This window comes from Siniperca chuatsi, linkage group LG22 (assembly GCF_020085105.1).
Source record: "Siniperca chuatsi isolate FFG_IHB_CAS linkage group LG22, ASM2008510v1, whole genome shotgun sequence".
Classification (NCBI taxonomy): Eukaryota; Metazoa; Chordata; class Actinopteri; order Centrarchiformes; family Sinipercidae; genus Siniperca; species Siniperca chuatsi.
In genome coordinates, this window is record NC_058063.1 from 12,358,037 (window position 1) to 12,367,011 (window position 8,975).

Sequence of the window (8,975 nt, forward strand, 5' to 3'; positions counted from 1 at the left end):
CTGTGGTGCTGGCAAAAACTGGTAGATTAAAACTTTTCAAAGGTACCATTATTTTCCACAGCATCAAGAAGCTGCTTAGAAACAATTTTTTCGAGAACCTTGGAAATAAAAGTTAGTATGGAGACCTGACGATAGTTATCCAGGAGGGTACTGTTCTCCTCAAGCCCAGGTTTTTTTAGGACTGGTTGAACACAAGCAGTTTTAAAGTAATCTGGGATGCAGCAAGTAGACGGTGAGCTGTTCAAAATAGTTAGCAAATGGGGTGCAATACAAGCCACAACTTCCAATAAAAACCTAGTTGGGATTTTGTCTAGCCGGTGATTCACATCTAAAAAGGCAGGATTGGGGGTAATACCAGATCTTAGCCCTTGTACATACTACTAGAATCCGAGTCATCATCATGAAGCTTGTGGGGGGCCCATTTTGGGATTTGAAAAAGTTCAGGAAAATCATGTTTGTTTGTTGTTCAGGCATTAGCAGCACTGACATCAAACAGTTTTACATTAGGCGTGACAAAGCCAAATTATCTAGTTTTAAAGGATTAAAGGGTTTAAACCAAATAGAGACTCTTGTTGATAAGGGTTGGTAGGGCATATGTTACCTCCTTCAGTCTTGTATAGCACTATAGTGTGCATTTCCTATTGTAGTGATTCAATAAAATCTATCCATTTTCCTTGTTCCACCACTTTGGAACACACCTCCTTTTGACAGGCAATTGTAAAAGATAGGTCTAGAGCCGTGGAATATTGCAAATTACATTTTCCTGTCACTGCCCTAAACTCTATTATATAATCAGTGTGGCACCAGCCACCTTGTTTCTATTGGGGATGCAGTAGTAAGACTACATTCCAAGCTTGTAAATCATGATTAATTACTTTCTTGACTTGCACCCAGGCTGCTATAGTGCAATCCTCTAAGGTTTCCTGTAGGGGGAGTTTTGACAGTTTCCTCCAGTGTTTATCTATCTGATTTAGTCTCTGACCAAGATGTGTGGGGCACTTGTCTGTAGCCCTAAACTCCCTAGTACTGTTCAGCTTCCCATCCAATGCTGGATCTACACCAATGACCAGTCGTTGTTCACTATCTGTCTGCGCCTGACAAGAGTCCTGCCAATATGACACTAATCTGCAGAGTCAAAAGGAAACTGGCAAAGAGCCTGAGCATCGGTCATGATGACCTTCCAATCTGTTCCTGCCAAGTGTACTTCCATAGTATTCTGATATGCCATAGGTTATGGGGAGTGCTGAGCTTAGAATGCTAAGTACACACGTTAAAACCCATTCATCTGGCCAGTCTTCAAATTTCAGTGGGCCATGTATGACATTGGGAAACACTCATGTGTCGAAGTGCTCTATCAGTGTCTCACTTTAATTCATTCTCTCTAACAGCTGTCCTTTCACTTCTCTTTCCTGCCACGGGGACCCTCCTACTGTACAAACATTTTTAATGCATGCAGCTTTGACGAGCAGTCGTGCCTTGCTCTTGGCCCCGGTTTGGACTCGTTGGGGTCCCCACTTTGTGTTGGTGATGTCGGTTACAACAGGAATCCTAGAGTCAGCACGGTCCTCAGCCACACCTGCAATCTCTTGTGGCAGAGGATTTTCACTGGGCTCAACGCTCGTTGTTGGTTCTCCTTGCATTGGCCCACACCCCTCATCTGGCTCTTAGTTGCTCCCTGAGCTTTCAGCATCCTGATCCTCCTCAATGCATGGAACTCATACACAGTGGTTGAGGTGGTACCACATTGGTAATTCTTCAACCTGGACCGCCGTGCCTGATGACCTCACTACTCGGTAGGGCCCTTCATGACTCTCCTGAAGACCCTTACATAGACCAGATCCCCTGGCTGGACCCGACTGGTCCTGGCTCCTTGGTCTCCTGCCTGGCTGCTTTCTCCTTTCTTCCTGTTTATAAATAACTTGATGAATATTAGACATTTGTTTCACAAAGGCTGTTATGTCTGCTTAAAAAACACTCAAGATTGGTCCTTTATGCAGATGCCTATATGCTAGGGACATCCTGTAAGCATTTCATGCAGAGTTAGTTGCATCTTGTGGTTAGCTTGGCTTCTGTAGGCCATCATAGCGAGTGGCAAAGAATCCACCCAATTCAACTTAGTACTGGCACAGTTCTTTTTTAGTTTAGCTTTCAGCATTCCATTAACTCTCTCAACAGTTCCTTGTGATTGTGGGTGATATACAGACACCTCTTGTCTAATTCCTAGTTTTTAATACATTCCTTCAACTACTTTATCTAAAATGATCTTTCTTTTTATCCCCCTCCCCCTTTCGCGCAATAGTCAAGACTACGCATAGCTGGTATAATAAAAAAAAGCAAATCTGTTGGGGCTACAATGCCTCATTGTTCCGGCATATGCCTTTCTTTAATAGCAGCCCCCATTGTTTCCAAAGTAGTTTTTCCTCGGTTTTTGCTGTGCTCTGAATATCAACTAAGTCTTTGTCAGTGATTTCACTAGTTAACTCCACTACTGGGAGCATCATAGCTTGCACATTTCCAGCAGCTGCTTGTTTAGCAGCTTTGTCTGCAGCGTTATTCCCCATGGTCTCCAATGTCCAAGCGAGCACTTGGTCATAATGCTGTATGTTAGACCCGTATGGAAGTTTTTATTAGTAGTTGTAACCCACAGAAGACAATCCACAAATGTGTACCATGACCCACAAATGTTTCACTATGCACAAACATGTAGTTTTTGGTTTGTGTTATGTAAAGTCATATCCACAAAAATACAGAGCGATTTGCAAATATGCATAACTTACTCTGTAAAAATGTATTTTAATTTCTCATAAAAATGATAAAGGTTTTACAAATGTTGTACATACATCAAACATTATTATGACCGGTGATAGCCAGGCATGCTCACAGCAGGGTCTGTGAGTGTGCTTGGCCGGCTGGCTCGCAAGCATCCCCCACAGGTGCTAGGTTGCTGTTGTCACTCTGCTGCTTTGGCGCTACGAGAACAAAAATGTGAGCTGCCATGGCTAACTCGTTCTCATTCGGGGCATTGGTCATAGTGCCGGTTAGAATCATAGCTAGGCTAGCGTTAGCATTTAGCATAAGCCTGGAATGGTAAAGCCAATCAGAGGCAGAGTAGGAGTGGGTCTACAGATGGCTTTTCTTCCAGTACATACTGTAGTTCTGTCAGCTCTTGTGAGGGAATCTCGAAACCTGCTGGTGTAGCTAGTAACTGCACCTCACTTTACAGATTTCCTTTTCACAAATTGGAATTGGACAAAATTCCGCAAATAGGAGGGAAGTCACAAATGTCATGTGGCCCACAAGATGACAGGAAGCAATCTACAAATGTGCAAAACTCGTTTCACATGTAAAAATTGATCTACAAATGCGTAAATATCACTTTACATGTATTTGTTGCGGTGAAACTATTGTGACATTTGTAAAAACCTACATCATTTTTATGCGAAATTAAAATATGTTTTTACAGAGTAAGTTATGCATATTTGCAAATCGCTCTCTATTTTTGTGGATATGACTTTACAAAACACAAATAAGAAAATACGTTTGTGCATAGTGAAATATTTGTGGGTCATGGTACACATTTGTGGACTGTCTTCTGTGGGTTACAGGTAATAATGTCCAATAAAAACTTCCTTAGACCCATCTGTTTTTTAAATCCTCTGGCCATCCAGAGCGATCAATATATGTGACAAATGCCATGAGCGCACACAGTGTCCGTGTAGATTGTCACTGTTTTGCCAGTAGCCAATTTACAAGCTTACGTTAATGCAACAAGCTCAGCTCTTTGGGCGGAGCAAGGCTGAGGACATTAAGCAAATTGGCAGGTCATAGCTTGACCGTGCATCTGTATTTCTGTATTACAGAAAACCCTGCTTTCAATCCATCAGTGTCCCTGTAACATGAACTGTCTACAAATAGAATGAGTTCTGAGGTTGACAGTGGTTCAGTCATTAAATCGGCTCGTAGTTTTACAAAGTTTGAAACTTCTGTGTCGCAGCCATGAGGTTCTTCCTCATTTGGTAGAGGTATGCTAGAGGTATGAGGGACTTTAAAGTATTCTCTTAAATACTAATTCTTTCAGAGCTGCACCTTGTTTGCTCAATTATAATTGATGTTGCTGATTTCTGGATCTTGGGAGGCTGTTCATTCAGCCATGTGCTGTTTCTAGTCTCATTATTGGTATGAAAGAACTGTAGGGTGCAGTGATAATGTGGCGATGGAGACTTTGCTTCTGGTATTTGTGTATTAACAAAAGGCAGCCATTGTTTCACACTGTCTTGTATAATCTGCTGCATGTTTCCCAACCACAACACTGTAGATGACTGTGGTGCAATGAGAGGCATTTGGAGTACTTGCTAGTACTTGCTAATCTAAATGAATGCCAGCCAGAGTACACCATTATGCTACATATAATTTAAATTTAAAAGGGTGTCTATACCCAATAAGTTAGTGGGAGTGTCTGCTGAGATTAATATTGCTATTTTTGATTGTTGCTTGTTTATTTTAGTTTCTGCCTCTGTGGTGTGAATCAGCTGCATTTATTTTTTCGAGAATCCGACTGTCTTGACAAATTGTCCAGACCGGGGGAAATGAGAGGTATCTTGTAGGTTAACACAGGTGTATGTTGCACCATCATTGAAGTTGTCTTGCCTTCTATTTGAACCAGCAATGTTGGCTCTTTATCAGCCCCCTTGGAAATCATAGGCAGCTGACTTTCTCCCATCAGACCCTCTGGGCACCCCTAGTAAGTGATTATTTAGGGGGTGTTGGAATCCTAGTCTCTCATTTGCGGGGCCCCCTTGGCCCCAATGTCGCTCACGGCAATCTCTTTTCTAGTGTCCAGGTCTCCCACACCTCCAGCAGAGGGGCTGTCCTGTGGGACCTGAAGGCGGGCCAGGTCTCCTTCCTCCTCCCATACCTCCACCCATCCTTCTCCAGTTTCTCTGTCTCGGAAAGGGTAGCTGTTGGTAGATTACTGCGGGAGTGGGTGGTAGAGCAGGTACAGGTGCAGGTGCTGGCGGCTGGGGGTCAGCAGGTGGACTTATCACTGCACCTTGTATTATCTTCTTCCCAGCCATTAGTTGTTGCTGGACTAGCTTTTGTTCTTCATTCTTGTCCCGTTCCAGTGCCCTCTGTTCTTCGTTGCGGTGTTTGATGACTAAGTGAGTGTTACAGTCACAGAACTGGCATGGAGCATAGCCCTATTACATCATACAGTCTGCTTCTGGCAGGTCCCGGAAGTCCCTTCACCACACTGTCTCTGAACAGAGCCTGTTGCAGTGGGTCATCGTCTGGATTCTGGCCAGTTCTTGTCTCACCTATGTATATCACCTAATACATGCTGTCTCAGTTTCACCAAGCTTTTCTCTACATCTTCCAGATTAGTCTGTTCCTCCTTATCAGCTGGACTTCCTCTACTGCTGCAGCTCCCTTTCTCTTTTCCCCACTCACTCTTTCCTTGCTGCGCTCTCCTCAATTCCTCATTGACCTCTGCATAAGCTCCTTCCCCTAATGGGGGAGCCACTTTTGCCCCCTGTTTCCTTCTATCACTTTGGTCTAACTACCTGCTCTCGCAGGGAAGGGAAGGCACTGGCTGCTACAGGCATTGAAGCAATGTGTTCCACTAAATATCTGGATATATACAGTGGTGGACAAAATATTCAGATCCTCCACTTAAGTAAAAGTACTAATACCACACTGTAAAAATACTCTGTTAAAAGTAAACAGCACTGCCTTGAAAATGTCACTTAAGCATAAGTATGTAAGTATAATCAAGAAAATGTACTTAAAATATTAAAAGTGAAAAATATCCCCTGTGACTGTTATACTGTTACATATTATACCATTAGATTATTACTTGTGCATTATTGTAAAAACAGGGGTTTACTGTTGTAGTTGGTTGAGGTGGGGTTTATTTTGAACTAATCTGCATTGGACTGCAACTAATAATCACCTTCACTGCACATCGATCTGTTGATGTGGTAGTTTAAGGTTTATCATTTCCAGTTTTATTTTGTAGTATTCTCCTTCCCTTGTGTGTCTTGTGTTTTTACTTCCTGTCTTTGTTTTCCCTCCAGTTTTGATTGTTGGTGCTTCCTTGATTGTTTGCACCTGTGTCTCGTTGTCTCACCTCCCCTAGGGTATTTAGTCTGGGTCTCTTTCTTTCTTTCTTTGTTCAGTGTGGGATCATTGTTGTTATACATGGTGTGATTCCTGCCTGGTGTGATTCCTGCATTGAGTTTTGTTCCTGACCTTTGTGTGTGTTCCTGACCTTTGTGTGTGTGTGTCACCGTTTTGGTGCAGCTTTTGTGGTACCTGGTTCCTGTGCCCAGTTCTCCAGCATTCTTACCGTGAGTTTGTATTGGATTCTTTGTCTCCCTTGGACCTTGGCTGGATCCTGGATGTTTGTATTTTGCCTGCTCCCTAGTGAACTGTTTGCCACCTTGGACTCATTCTCCATCACTGCCAGCCGGTAACCTATCTGCCTTTTGTCTGTTCATTACCTGTCTGCCTACCGGTCTGCCTGTACTTGCCTGTAAACCACATCACCCCCATTAAACACGATAGCCATCCGGCTACTTCACCTCATATCGTTTCCTGGTCATCTGCATTTGGGTCCACATATCACTGTGCAACATACGACATAATGATCCCACCAATCATGGACCCAGCAGAGTTGGCCGAGGAAGCGAACCAGATTGTCCGTGATCTGGTATGCCTAAGGGACATTTGGGGGGGAATACATGACGAGTCCCGCAGAGAGGCAATCAAAGGTCGGGTTGAAGCCAGACTCTTGACATCGCCAGGGCTGAGGGAGGCCATTCCTGGGTGGCTCACAGACTTCCTTCACACGCAGACACCCCAGCCTGCTACTCCTCAACCGGTCCCAGTCCCGAACCCATACCTAGGCACCCGCCTGGCTCCCGGTGGTCCTCACAGCCATCGGACTGCACCCCGGCCTGCCAGCCATCTGCCTGTTCCCCAGCCTGCTGGCCCCCAGTTCATATCCCTACATACTTACCTCCTACGTGCTAGTCTCCAGTCAGCATCTCAGCCTGGAAGCCAGGGGGCACCTCAGTCTGTTGCTTTCTTGGCGCCTTCCGGAATATGCTCCAGGAGGAAGCGTGGCTCCCACAGTTGCTCGCCTGCTCAGCTGCTCGCCTGCACCACGGCCCCGCTGCTCGCCTGCCCCGCTGCCGCCTGCCCCGCTGCCGCCTCCAGTCCTAGAGCCGCGGTGGCGGCCTCCAGTCACAGCTGGATCGCAGCAGCCATCACCCCCTGCTGGATCGCAGCAGCCCCCAGTTCCTGGACCCTTTGCTGGATCGCAGCAGCCCCCAGTTCCTGGACCCTTTGCTGGATCGCAGCAGCCCCCAGTTCCTGGACCCTTTGCTGGATCGCAGTCGCCTCCTTTCCTGGCTGGATCGCAGCAGCACCAATCCCTTGCCGCCGCTGGATCGCAGCAGCAGCTATCCCTAGTCGCCGCAGGATCGCAGCCGTCTCCTGCTCCGGTTAGACCACAGCACGCCGCAGAACCATCTGATGGGTCGCAGCACGCCACTGAATTCTCTGCTGGATCACAGCAGTATCCTCCTTCTCTGCCGGAGTGGCAGGCTCCGGGTTCCCAGACATCACTGGTTCTGCCAGCTCCTCTACTAGTCTCTCCGTCGCCGGCTCCCTGTCCTGCTGTCCTGTTGCCGGCTCCCTGTCCTGCTGTCCTGTTGCCGGGCCCTGATCTGGTTTGCCGGCCTCCAGAAGGGCTCCGCCTTCTCCTCCAGCCTCCAGAGGGGTCCCGCCTTCGCTGCCGGCCTCCAGAAGGGTTTTGTCTTCGCCGCCGGCCTCCAGAAGGTCTCAGTCTTCGCCGCCGGTCTCCAGAAGGTCTCAGTCTTCGCCGCCGGCCTCCTGTGACTCTCTGTCTTTGCCACCGGCCTCCTGTGACCTTCGTCCTGTGCCACCAGCATTCTGCCAGGCCTCCAGATGGGGTTGATCTTCATCACAGACCTCAGGAGATCAGCTCCGCACATGTCCAGCCCCCGGTCCATCTGCCCGAGGTCCTCAGCTCCCCACATGTCCAGCCCCCGGGCCGTCCGCCCAAAGTCTCCCACCTGGCCCTTGAACCGGTTTAGGTTGGTAATAAATCAGATATAATTGCATACTTCCTAGGAAAGTAGGCAACCAATTCTCGGAAACACCTCCTCTATTACCCATCAATTCAAATTATAATTGTAGTTATCCAAGGGTAATGTTGGTAACAGCCCAAGTTTAATTATGTACCATCTAGAAATTAAGATAGTACTTTCCAATAAATTACTTTTACTTATTATTTATTTTTCATGTCTACACCTATTTATAAAGAGTTTATTTGATGGTATTACCTTTGAAAATATGGAATTGTTTTTTATTTAAGTTGAAAAATTACATCAATACTTACCTGGCAACAACCTCTGCAGTTGTCCTCTACATTTTCTTAAAAACTGTACTGTAAAAGGAAGCCTTGTTTGTTTCCATGGTATTACCATGTTTTTACCATATCCTTTGTAAGAGATTATTCCCGTTTCCATGCAATCAATACAAATTTGTACCATATGTATTCTGCAATGTTACTAAGTGAAACATGACAATTTATTGAGCAAGTACGTTGAAACAGAACTGTCAACATGGTAGTTACACTGTAGTGTTAGCATGATTAGTGTTTTCTTGCACAAAGAAAAACAATAAATTTAGGGTGTGTGGGGCCATAAAATCTGTGTGAAAATCAGCTTTCATCAAACTTCTCCTTCAAAATCCAGATATTTTCTGTGAAAAATATGTAAAAACTGAAAATGAATATCTTTAAAGCTGCACTAATCAATATTTTTATATAACAATATATCAAATCCCTATGTGTAACGTGAAAGTGTCATGGTTTGAGCGGTTTGAGTTTAGTAATTTCCTTTTTTATTTTGTATATTCACCTATCCTCATGTACTGTGTAGCTTCAT